This window comes from Capra hircus, chromosome 18 (genome assembly GCF_001704415.2).
Source record: "Capra hircus breed San Clemente chromosome 18, ASM170441v1, whole genome shotgun sequence".
Classification (NCBI taxonomy): Eukaryota; Metazoa; Chordata; class Mammalia; order Artiodactyla; family Bovidae; genus Capra; species Capra hircus.
The window spans coordinates 35,391,536-35,403,649 of NC_030825.1; the positions used below are offsets into that span (position 1 = coordinate 35,391,536).

Here is a 12,114-nt window from a genome sequence, read left to right on the forward strand (position 1 = left end):
CAGCCACAGATTTCAAGCAATTATCTAGAGAAAAAAGGAAGGGATTGAAAAATATTTCAGCAGACAAATCAAGCTACAGACAGAATCTTGGCATACATCCCAGGAACTTTCTCCCAAGAGCATGCTAACTTCATCCCTCCCTCGTGCTCTGTGATTACGCGCACTGTGCTCACACGCTCACTCAGGGCTTTGCCTACTGGTCCGGGGCCACCACGCACTCCCAAAGGCCCTGAAGAAGTCACAGGTCTGATCCGCAGCGGGCTGACTGCCCTTCCACGAGTCCACGGTTTCAACTCCATGTGAGCAAAGTGCTCACCCTGTGCTGGGTGCCCACCAGGAACTGACAGGCACAGGAGACACCATCACAGTGCAGGGGAGGCGGGAGGGGCAGATGGGCGGGGCAGCGGGCGGTGAAGGCAGGCCATGTAAAAGGTCTGGGGAGCCCAGAGGAGGCAGAGGAGACAGCTCCAGACAGAGCAGGGGGTTGGATGCGGTGGGGGGGGGGGGGAGGAGGGGGAGGGGGGGGGAGTGGGGGGCGTGGGGGTTGTCCATAGGCAGGCAGGCGAGGAGGCAATCCAGCGAGCAGATCTGAGCATGGGCAAAGGCCCAGTGGTCTGGCTTCCCTGTCCCTTCCTTGGGTCTCCCACACTGTGGGGAAGAACAAACAGGATTGCCTCTTGTGCAATCCTTTAGTGCACCAGACCCAGACGGGCAAGAAAGCTTGGTGGGCGAGGAGACAGCCTCTGGAAAGACAGGCTTGGCTGGGAATTTCCCATGTGCCACTAACGGGCTCTGTGATCCTGGGAGCACTCGGTTCCCAGGCTCTGTTTCTCCATCTGTGTAGTGGGAATAACAATAGAAGCCCCCCACCTGCCCCCTCCCCAGCTCCCGCCCCCCTCCACCGCTGCAATCCTCGCAGTTGTCCTGAGGATGAAGAGGGCACTCTACGGAGGGAGAGCATGGCCCTCCAGGGTGAGCGTGCAAACCCAGGGCCTGGAAGCCACAAACGCATAGGTCTCGGGGTTCCATCGGCAGCCATTCTGCCTCCACTGCCCTGGGGTGGGGCCCAGAAGCAGGTACATTTTCAGTACATGCTTTTCCAGTGATTCTGAGACAGGTGGCCACACTCGGAGAAATATCTGTTCAACGAATGTGTGCTATTACCATCATTTATTTTCATTGTCTCATCTACTGCTCAGACAGCCCTGCAAAGTCTGAACTGGTAACTCAGATCACAGGTAAGGAAAGAGATTCAGAGAGGCAAGTCTGCTGGCCCAGGTCACACAGCCAGCAAGGGGCCCGCTCAGGATCTGAACCGGGTCTGTGTGCCCCCAAGCCTGAACCTCTCACAGCCTGAACCTCTCACAGCAGGATGTCACGGGGCCACCTCCCTGGTCAGCATTTGTCCTGGCAGAGGCGGGGGGTGGGGGGTGTCCCCAGCCCAGCCGCACCACCTCCATTGTTGCTTCCCTCCCCAGATACTAATCAGGCCTCGCAGACCATCTTGTTTCCTGCAGGTCGACTGGCTGCCTCCTTTGCTCCTGATGTTACCTTCCTGGCCTGTGCCTTCCCGTCACCTCCTCTGCCTCCAGAGGGGATTGGAATCGGGGTTTGGCAGTGGCAGAAATCAAGCAGAAGATCCTCAGAGGCACCAGCCCCCTTCCCGGGGCCTGGACCACCTCTGTGTGGAGGCCCCAGGCCCGCCCTGGGGGCATATGCCCAGTCAGCCCTTCCCTTGTTTACAGACAGCAGGAACAGTGGGCTTCAGGGCAGAGTCAACATCCCCATGGGCTGAGAGTACAAGGGGTCCTGGTGGGTGGAGTCAGGACAGACACCATCTCCATCTGCCCCCAGGAAGTGGACGCCAGGACCTGGCCCAACCTCACGTCGACCACGAGGGCAGGCAGCAGGCACGGGCAGGGATGAGGAGCACTCAGGCTGGGGCACCAGGGGTGGAGCCCTGGCCAGCCCTGGCTCCTCTATGGCCACCCCACCCCCGGCAGGAGAAAGCAGAGTTAATCCTGTTGGAAAAGGAAGTGCAGAGCCTTTGTTTGTGATCCCACAAACAGGGAGCGAATGGGCTGCATCCTCCCGCACAGAGGCCCGCCTCGGACCAGCCTCTCTCCAGCAACGTCTGCCTTCCTTTCCCTGCTGCTGAAGTCCCCTCAGCGCACAAACAGGCCAGCAGAGCTTTAAAACCAAACCTAAAAGCCTCTCATCTCTCCATGCCATTCACTGCAAGTCTCGGGGAAGGAGCGGTGACCACACGTCCCCACTTCCTGGTCCCCCACACCAGTCCCCTCGGTCCATCATGCCTACTCCTTTCCCTGGGCCTGCTCTGGTCACATCCATCAATGACCTCAAATGTCCAGTGGTCAAGTCTCAGGCCTCACCTTTCCCAGGCTGACCCAGCCGACACCATCCTTCTTCCCTCCTGGCTTCGGACACACCTCTTGGCTTCCCTCCTCCTTCCCTGGGCTCTCTCCTAACGAACCTACAGATCTCAGAGGCCGTGGCCTTCCTCCCTGTAAGCTCGTCCACCACCTCAGCCTCCGGTGCCAGCCATAATAAGCTCAGGGCTTCCAGACCTCTCTTCAGGGCGGACTGCATCCACCTGTATCCAACTACTCACCTCTCTCTCCAACTGCCAATCTGACCTGGGCACTTGCGGGTCTAAAAGCCATCTCAAACAGGCCTGGAACAGAGAAATCTTTATCTCCCCTCCCCTGTCTCCACACCAGTGGCCGCTGACTTAGTGCCCCTGGGAAAAGCTCTCTCCCTCTGAGGTCTCATGTTTGTCCAGCTGTATAAGGGATCCCGTGCGGGACTTCCCAGCCATCCATGGAAAAATAGGGGCAAGTATTCACAGATTCCCACTACCTGCCCTGGGAAATTCTGAAGTCAGCTGCACTGGTGTAGGGCCCCGGTCTCTGCAGTTGGTAAAATCTCCCCCTATGACTCTCATGACTGGCAGAATCTGAGCACCTCCTGCCCCCAGCTTCCTGGTTCTAATAGTCCCTGGTCCTGCCTTTAGCTTCCCTTGTCTTCCACATTATCTTGGACTCAACAGCGATGTGAGGCTGAATTTCTGATTATCCCCATTTTACAGCAGAGAAAACTGAGGCTGGGGTGGAGGTGCATGACTGGCCCATGATCAGCTCAAAAGTGGAGTCAAGGAACTTGACTCCACTCGGTATTCCTAAACCCAAACAGGCTGGCACCTCACAGCTGGAACCCAGGTCCACCCTCACCAGAAGAAGCTGATCCAGTGCACACAGACAAGGGTTGCGGTCTGTTTCCTTTCTCCCACCACCCCACGCCCCGACCTCTGAGGCTCCCCCCAGGCCTCCCCAGCACCTTTGCAGTCGGCCCTCCCCCAACATGTCATGGGGTCACCTGGGAAAATCTGGTCTGTGTCCTGAGCTATAAAAGGCAGGTGATGGCACCAGCCCTTGGGGTTACAAGGAGCATGAATGAAGGCCCTTGGCAGGTGCTGGGCTCAAAGCCCCAGAGATGAGGCCTAGGGTTGGGGTCCAAGTTACATATCCGAGGCCAAATCTGAAACTAGGCCTCCATGGGGGCAGCCCGCCTGGGCAGGCTCATTGCGGGGCTTGCCTCCCTGCAGCCAGCTCGGCCCTCACAAATGAACAATAACAGGAAACCATCCTGATGGGGGCGGGGAGTGGCGGGGGTGGGGGACATGGGCTGGGGCCAGTTGGAAAACCTGCAGGGGCGGCGTCCAGGCCTCCCTCGCCGCTGGGTGGGGCTCCCCTCCAGAGGCTGTCGGCTGAGCTTCACAGCACTCCACGGCGCGCTCAGCCCCAGCCAGCCAGCCAGACAAAACAGACACACTGTGAGCCCACGGACACGGTGAGTGAGGGGCCTCGGCCTCCCCCTCTGTAGAATGGTCATCAGCGACTCCCCCAGGAAGAGCTGCTCCTGAGGTGGCCTGCATCTCCTGGTTAGAGCGGGGCAGGGAAGGGGTGCCTGGTGGTGGTGCGGTGGGCACAGACGGATGTTCTCGGGGAGGGGGAAGCTCAGCTCTCCCACGGGTAGACTCCCAGACTTGAGGGCCCAGAGGCATCCGTGGGTGCCGAGCTCCGATGCTCAGAGGACAGGATTCCACCTGACTCTCCCGGCACACCAGGGGCAACAGGCTGGCACCCAGGCGGCGCCCCTACTCCCGTGAGAGAGGGCTTATCCAGGCTGACATCCCCTCTCCCGAAGGTTCTGCGCTAGGAGTGGGTGAGGAGCCCCGAAAGGGGAGCTCAGAGCCTCGGCTCCCTCCCAGCCAGCCCCTGCCCCCATTTTTAGTACAGGCACGCTGAGGCTGGCTCTGGGTACTTGAGGCCCTGCCTGTGGAATCCTGTCTCCTCCCTCCCCAGACCGCGGGAGCTGTGGATTCTGCCCCCAACACCCAGGAACACCCAGGTACCCGTAGATCAGTTGCCAAGAGACCTGGAAGCCCTCATATTTTAGAGCTGTTCTCCCAAAAGACTTGAAGGCAGGTGGTCTAGGGTGAGAGCCTGGCTTGGAGACCGTCTTCCTGGGTACAAGTCCCAGCTCGACCATACGCTTCTGCGATTTTGGTTAAGTTACTCAGCATCTCCCAAACTCAGTTTGCGTGTCGGAACAATGGAGATGGTGGTTCTTTCAGGAGAATTCATTGTAAGGGCTGGAGATGAGGGCCAGAGAAGGCTCTGAGGCACTGGAGCCCATTACTGTATACCACACCAGCAAGCTGATGAGTTAGACACAGCCCTTCTCCATTTCTCAGTCAAGGCAACTGAGATATGAAGTGAGATCTCATACCCCGAAGCCCAGGTTCTTCCCAAAACCACACAGCTGCTCACATGCCAGCCTCCTCATCTATAAACTGGAAGAAAGGGTCTTTTCATGAGTCAAGGGAGGTGATATATCCACTGGCACTGGGAATGAATTGTAGGAGAAGAGCTTTGAGAAATCACAGCTGAATTTACCTGCCACCTGGAACTGACCGTGGCTAGAATGTCATTAGGTTATGACCCCTGGGGTTGGTCAGTCCCCAGCAGGTGAGGGATGCGTCAGCTCCTCTTCCAGCGGACACTCTGGGCAGCGACTCCGCACCAAGCACTATGTCTTTTCTCCACCCCCCACCCCATGGATGTTTCTGTCATGGGTCAGGGGCAGATAGGATCCTAACAGGAGATGAAGGGCATTCCAGGGGAGGCAGGGAGCCTGGGCAGCTTGATGGACCTGGACAAGCCAATGTGGCCAGGAGGTTTTAGAGCAGGGAGTGGTGGGAGGGCAAATGATGCTGAGGACCAGGGGTATGTACCAGGACTGAGAGCCCTGGTTCATCTTCAGGCACTGGGGAGCAGTAGGACCCTCCCAACTGACCTGAGTCCAGCCACGTGTGGGTCCCAGCCTGGAGGGCAACGGGAGATCAAGGGGACCAGCAGCTGCTGTGCCCCCAGGCAGCCCCGCTAATTCTGGCTTACCCCGCTAATTACCCCACTAATTGTGGTGAGGGGGTAGGTGAGGCGCCCACTGGCCTGGCAGGGGTTAAGCTGCCCGCCCCACAGTCTGGACCTGAGCGATTGTGCTGCTGAACAAGGGCCGGACACGGGGGCAGGAAGCCAGAGGGGCCATGCTTTTCTTCTCCCAAAGCTAGATGACTCACAGCTCTGCTGCTACCCCGAGGACACACAATGGACACAATGGCCACTAGCTCAGGGAAAAAAAATCTTTGAGCCCCCTTGCCGATGGAATCCATCCCGCTACTTCCATCCCCTCTCTGTACCTCCGTGGTGTCTGTGAAGCTACTAAAAGAATTGCCAGTTGAGAGACAGAACCACAGAGGCTGAGAGAAACTGAGCAGCCAGTCCAAGGTCACACGATTACTGTGAAGTGAAAGCAGGATATGAATGAGGCCAGCCCCTTCTGACCCCATTGCCCTGCCACACTCCATAGGGAAGCCTGGAGGGGGAGAAGCCGGGGTGGGGATTGAACCGGACAGTTCAAACCACAGAATCAGGCACCAGACTGAGCCAGGAGCCCAGCGATCCTGGAAGGGGAATGTTCTAGGAGACAAGTGCTGCCCTGAGTAACCAGCTTCTTGCTGGAGAGATACTGGCAAGCCCATCCTAATCCAGCTCCAAGCTGATGTTGGGTGGAGAAATCACAGAAGAGTTCCTGGAGGAAGAGCAGGAGCCCCAGAAGGTGCTGGAAGGTCTTGGGTGTGCTCTCTGAGCTTCGGTCTTCTCATTTCTCTAGGGCTGCATGGTCCCTAAGCTCACATGAGGACCACTAGGCCAAGCGCCACAGCATAAAGGTCGGATTCTGGCAGGTGCCGACACTGGGAGGAGGGGACAGAAGGGCGCACGGCGCTGGGCCGGCAAGGCGGCGAATGAGATTCCCTTGCACAGGCAAACAGAAAGGAGCAGCAGATGAGCCCAGGGCAGAACTAGGAAATGAGGTCAGGCGTGAATGCCCAGGGCAGAACCAGGATATGAGGTCACACCCACAGCTGCCAGGCCAGGCTGAGTGGGTAAGGTGAGAGTTGGGACACCCACACACTAAGCGCCTACTGTGTGCTGAGCTCGGCACCCGTGATCTCATCAACTCTCCATCAGAGATGAGGAGGCTAGAGTTCAGAGAAGGCAAGGAGTGGGCCTAAGGCTACAGAACCCAGGAGCAAAGAGGCAAGTGTGTAATGCTTGTTGCCCTCACTGACTGCCTCAGAGCCCCAGGCAAAGTCAGAAATCCCAGAGGAGGCTGGAAAAGGCTCTCCCAAGGGTGGGTTTTCTCTCCTTGAAGCTTGGAGCTGCCCTTTTAGGATATATCGGGGTGACCCAGAGACCCTAGCATGCATTTGTTTCAAATCACAAACTAGTCCTGATGAATTGGTAGTCCATGGCAACCCAATCCAGTACTCTTGCCTGGAAAATCCCATGGGCAGAGGAACCAGGTAGGCTGCAGTCCATGGGGTCGTAAAGAGTCGGACACGACTGAGCGACTTCACTTTCACTTTTCACTTTCATGCATTGGAGAAGGAAACGGCAACCCACTCCAGTGTTCTTGCCTGGAGAAACCCAGGGACGGGGGAGCCTGGTGGGCTGCCGTCTATGGGGTCGCACAGAGTCGGACATGACTGAAGCGACTTAGCAGCAGCAGCTCAAAGATTGTACTGAGGATTCAGGAGCTGAGTTCGAGTTCAGCAGGAATGAACACTGTGATTTATCACCGATGTCTGCCATGAGTTTGAAAAAGGCTGAGTGGCACCCCAGGACTTCTGTTTTGTCAGTCCCGCCTTCAGAGGTGCCCTGCACACGGGTATATGGTCATCAGGACCCATCAGAAGGATAATCTGATTGTCCTCAAAGGGCTGTGTGTCTGACAAAGTGGTGGGCTATCAGAGATGCTATTTGGGGACAGGGAGGAGCTTCTCTGAGTTGTTTCAACTATTGTACCTACTCTGAGCACCCAAGGTGTTGTCTGCAGATGCGCAGATCTGTTTGAAATTCTGTGAGGGAGGAGGGAAGGAGACCAAGGCGGGCTTACAGTCAGTGATGGGGGTACTGGCTCCCCAAGGTCCTCTGGGCCTCGAGTTCACACAGCTGGATGCTGGGATGAAGGGGACACCGGCTCAGGCCCTGCCTGATCAGAGACACTCAGGAGTCCATCAGAAGATGTCATGGAGGACATGGACTGGGGCTTGAAAAGAAGCAGAGTGTTCACCCTGGGGCCACAGCAAGGAAAGGCATTCCGGGCAGAGGGAACAGCCTGGGCAAAAAGCCTGTTAAAGAGAGGAAGAGCACTGTGTACTGTAGAAACATCCAGTCCTCCTCTTGGCTGGGAGGGGCGGGAGGGGAAGGAGAGGAGAGCCAGAGGGTGGGCAGGGATGCTCAGGAGCAGGGCCTCGTCCTGTAGGCGGTGGGGAGCCAGGGAGGAGCAGTCAGCAGGGCAGCGGTGTGGGCAGCTCTGAGGGGAGCTGAGACAGGCGGCTGTTGGCAGAATCCTGATGGGAGGGGATCAGGTCTGGTACCCTCAGGAGCAGGTCATGGGGCTGAACAGAGCCCCAGTTCAGGATGAAGCCCCAAGGGGCCAGCTCACAGCTGCCCAGCCCCACCCCCAACACTTCCCATCCCTGTGGCTCCCGGGGCCTCACCCTTCATCCTCCCAGTGTGGGTGACTGCCAAGGCCCAGCTGTAAATGCTGGGGCTCAAGGAGACAATTTGGGAATCCCTGAATGAGTTTGGGGATCACTGGCTCCAAACTCTGCCCTAGACTGAGGCTTGAGGTGGTGAGAGGGCAGTGGGGAGGGTGGTCCAGGGCCACACAGGGAGCAGGGGCTCCAGCACCCCACCCTGCAGGCTCTGGGCCTCTCCTCCCACCTCCCAGCCCCTCACCCTTGACCCAGGGTCCCTGGGCAGGAGCCCAGAGCCTGCAGGAGGCTGGGCTAGGGTGGAGTGTCCAGTGCACCCTCTGAGGCTTTGCCTGCAGCTGGGCTCTGCTGTCAGGTCTAGTCCCAGCTCACAGCAGGTGTGAGGACAGGAGAAGGGCCAGCCCCGCAGAGAGAAGACTCTTCGGGGGACACAAGTGTGTGCTTGCGTAGGCAGCACATATCTGTGTCCGTGTGGCCTGAGGATGTTGTGTGTGTTATCCTTGACCTGGAGTCTTTCTCTAGCCCACACCCAAGGGCCCTGCGGTCTGCTCAATAACCCCCTAAACCCAAACCCAACCCCTGAAACCTAAGGCTTGAACAGGTCAGGGCAGAACTAGCCCAGGCCTTGGCCAGGCTATCTGCTGAGCAGCTCCCAGCTGGTCCAGGCTTCCTAGGGTCCATTCAGCTACATAAAGCACAGCCTTTGCCCGCCCCATCTCCTCCTATATCCCCCCTTGTAAAGAGCACAGAGCTGAGCAGACCTCACAGCCCCTCCAAAGCCAAACCCTAGTGACAGATGGAGGCCACAAAGAGAAAGGGACCAAAAGGAGTTCTGCCTGCTGTCCCACAGCGGGTCAGAGAGAGGCGGGGTCACTCCTGGGCTGAGACCCTCCGAGGAGTCAGGGGCGCCCACCTCCGCCCTCTCGCAGCCCCCTCTCCTCCTGTGTCACACCACACACCACAACCTGAAACTGGGTTTCTCATCACATGGTCAGTGTCTCTACACGAGGGTGCAGCCTGTGTTTGCTGTCCACGTGTAAGTCAGTGCCTGGCATGTAGCAGATGCTTGAGAAACGTTTGCTAAATGACTGTATAACCCCTGGGCTCTACAGAGGGCTTCAGAGAGGTGGTGACATGTGACCCAAATCCAGGCAGAGGCAAGAGAGCATCAAGGGCAAAGGCTGGAGACTGTGACTAAGCCTGAGAGGCGTCACTGTCCTCCAGGCTGGGGCTACTCTTGGAGGCTCACCAAGCACCCTCAAGACCCAGACAGGGAACTGGAGAGGGGCAGAGGCACCCCGCCTCCCCGCCACCCTCAAGCCCAACCTCCACCAGCACGGCTCAGCCCTCAGAGCCACACCTCTGTCCTCAGGCCGAGGCATCCAGGTTCTGAGCTCCGTGGCCCCACACACTGTGGACACACACCCAGACCTGGGAATTCTCCAAGGCCGTGACCTCCCACCGGAGCATGCCTGAGCCCCGCTGGCCCCCACGTGCTCCAGGGTTCCCCTACCCCTTCTCCTGGGCTCCATATACCCGCTACCAGGGGGCCCCCTGGACCTTCCCAGACTGACCGAGGGCACAGAGGACCTGTCTTCGCCCATCAGTCCATTGGAAGCTGCCCCTAATGCCTCTGTCAGAGCTCCAGGGATGAAGCATCGTCACAGGTCCTGGATTCACAGGGAGAGGCCGGACCCTGGCCCCTGGGTGCCCAGCAGGCACCTCTGAGTAGCAGAGCAAATCCCCCATCCCCAAGGCTGTTGTCAGGCAAGCTCCCTGGCTGCTTGGTGGGCATTTCTCAGTACAGACATCACTTCCAAACTCCTCAGTCCCTCTGCATATCTGTGGTACCCAAACCCAGCCAGCAGCAGCCTGATCTCTCCAAACACTTGTGAGAAACACCAAGAGACATGGCTTCTGCTTACAGGAAAGGAAAGGGCTAAAATAAGCCTGACCCCAGCTGTGCACTGACCGCACCTCCAGAGGTACAGCCAAGGGCAATTTTGTTTCCGGCTGTGGGTCCAACAAATCCTGCCGGCTGACTTCCTCTCCAACTGTAGGACGAGGAGGAACAATTTCTTGACAAACCCTTCCCCTCAGGAGCCCATTTAGGTAAATTTCTAACCGAAAAGACAAAAGACAGAAATACAGGGGCTTTTTAGAAGGAAAAGTCCCTCAGGGCCCTCTGAGACTGGGTGTAAGAGAAGCCCAGGATTTAGAAAAAAAGACAGATCTGCATGAGGGTTCCAGATGTATGACTTACAAGTTGTTTTCTGAGCTTCACTTTCTTCCTCTGTGAAGTGGGGGTGATAATTCCTGCATGCTGGGGATAGTGTGAAGACTACATGAGACAGAATCCATGAAAGCCAGCATGGAGAACAGCTGCTTCTTATTATCACTATTGTTATTATTACTATTATGATGATGATGATTATTACATGATAGAGACAGAGTGCCATGAGGGAAAAACACTACTTGGGGTGAAAGGTAGCCTAAGTTCATATCTTGGCTCCACCGCTTGCTGCTGTGTGACCCAGGAGGACTCCCTCTACCTCTCTGAGCTTACCTGCAAAACGGGATTACTGACAACTGTCTCACAGTTTGCAGGGTTTAAGTGAGACGAAGTTTCAGCATGCCACTGAGGAGGCATTCAGGAATGATGCCCCCGGCAAAAAGGGCAGACCTGGGCAAGCACACCAGGGTCCAGCAGGGGAGTGAGATGGGGCACGTGGTCCTCCTCTCCCAAAGGCCCCACCTCCAGAGTCCTGGCCCCTCACTGCTCAGAGAGCTGAGCATGCAGAGCCCAGCAAGGGACACTCTAGTGACATGAGGTGACTCTATAGGAGCAAGCACCAGTCCTGGGTGCCAAGGGATTTCTCTCCAGGGCTCACAGCAGAGAGCGATTCCTCTTCTAGACACACAATAGGATCCAAGGGGCTTTTCTGCACATTCAGAGGACATTCCGGGGCTAGGGGTCAGCCAAAGCCACCGAGAGGATGATGTCTCCCGTGAGCCACGTGGCCGTAGCCTGTGACTAGCGGCCTCTGCTGTACTGAAGGCCAATGTGGTTATTTGTTTGTTTGGCTGTTGCCTGCTGGCAGCCCCAGGACCACTGCCCTATCCAAGAGGCTGCAACAAAGAGAAAGCCGCATCCTCTTCACTGTATCAGATAGAGTCCCAGCTGAAAACATCAGTTACCCCTGGCATTCCAAAGAAGAGATTTTATGAAGGAAAGATAGAGCTGTGAGCTTAATCATGGGAACAAATGGGATGTTGAGGCCTGTAGAAGCAGGAAGCAGGCCATCCCAGGACCAAGGGGACTAAGAAGAGGGGAGGGTGTTTCCAGAACCCAGTGAGGGACTGATGGGAGTTAACAGAGGCCAGCAGGATGGAGAGATGCAGCCACAGGAGGAAATAGGAACCAGAGCAGAGAGCAGTGGGGAAGAAGTTCCTGACTTCTCTCCTCCTATCCTCAAGACGCCCGCTGCAGACCCTACTGGCCAAATATCTGAAGCTCAAGCCAGAAAGCCCAGGGTCAGTCCCCTTGACACAGAGCAGAGGTCAGGGGAGGGGCAGGGGGAGTGGATCCAGCAGGGTGGGAACATGCCCCCAGCCAAATGGCTGAGTAATAAGGAGCAAAAGTGGTAAGCTGACTACTCAGTGGAGCAGAACAGAGCATCAGCAAGGATTCATACACATTTAGTTTCATTCTTACCTACTGTTTTTAAAAAATTCAGGCCTGAAAATAACCCTGAGAGGCAGACACTAGTGTTCCCATTGCACAGATAATGAGACTGAGGCTCAGAGAGGTGTCACGCAATGACAAAGCAGCGCAACTGACGTTCTCTGAACCATAGAGCCTGCAGTCACAACCATCACCCTGCTCCACGTCACCCCACAGAGGAGAGAGCCATGTGCCATGTGTGACTGGGCCTTGGGGAGCAGGAAGGATGGGCACAGGGCAGGCA

At 57.0% G+C, this 12,114-nt stretch overlaps 1 protein-coding gene across 2 annotated transcripts in view; it reads left to right on the forward strand.

Moving 5' to 3' along the window:
- CDH5 (cadherin 5) overlaps positions 3,745–12,114 on the forward strand; it is a 41,354-nt gene continuing 32,984 nt past the window's right edge. For both annotated transcript variants that reach the window (XM_018062082.1, XM_005692102.3), the window contains exon 1: positions 3,745–3,870. The gene's annotated coding sequence lies outside the window, so the exon portion shown is untranslated. The remainder of the gene's footprint in view (positions 3,871–12,114) is intronic.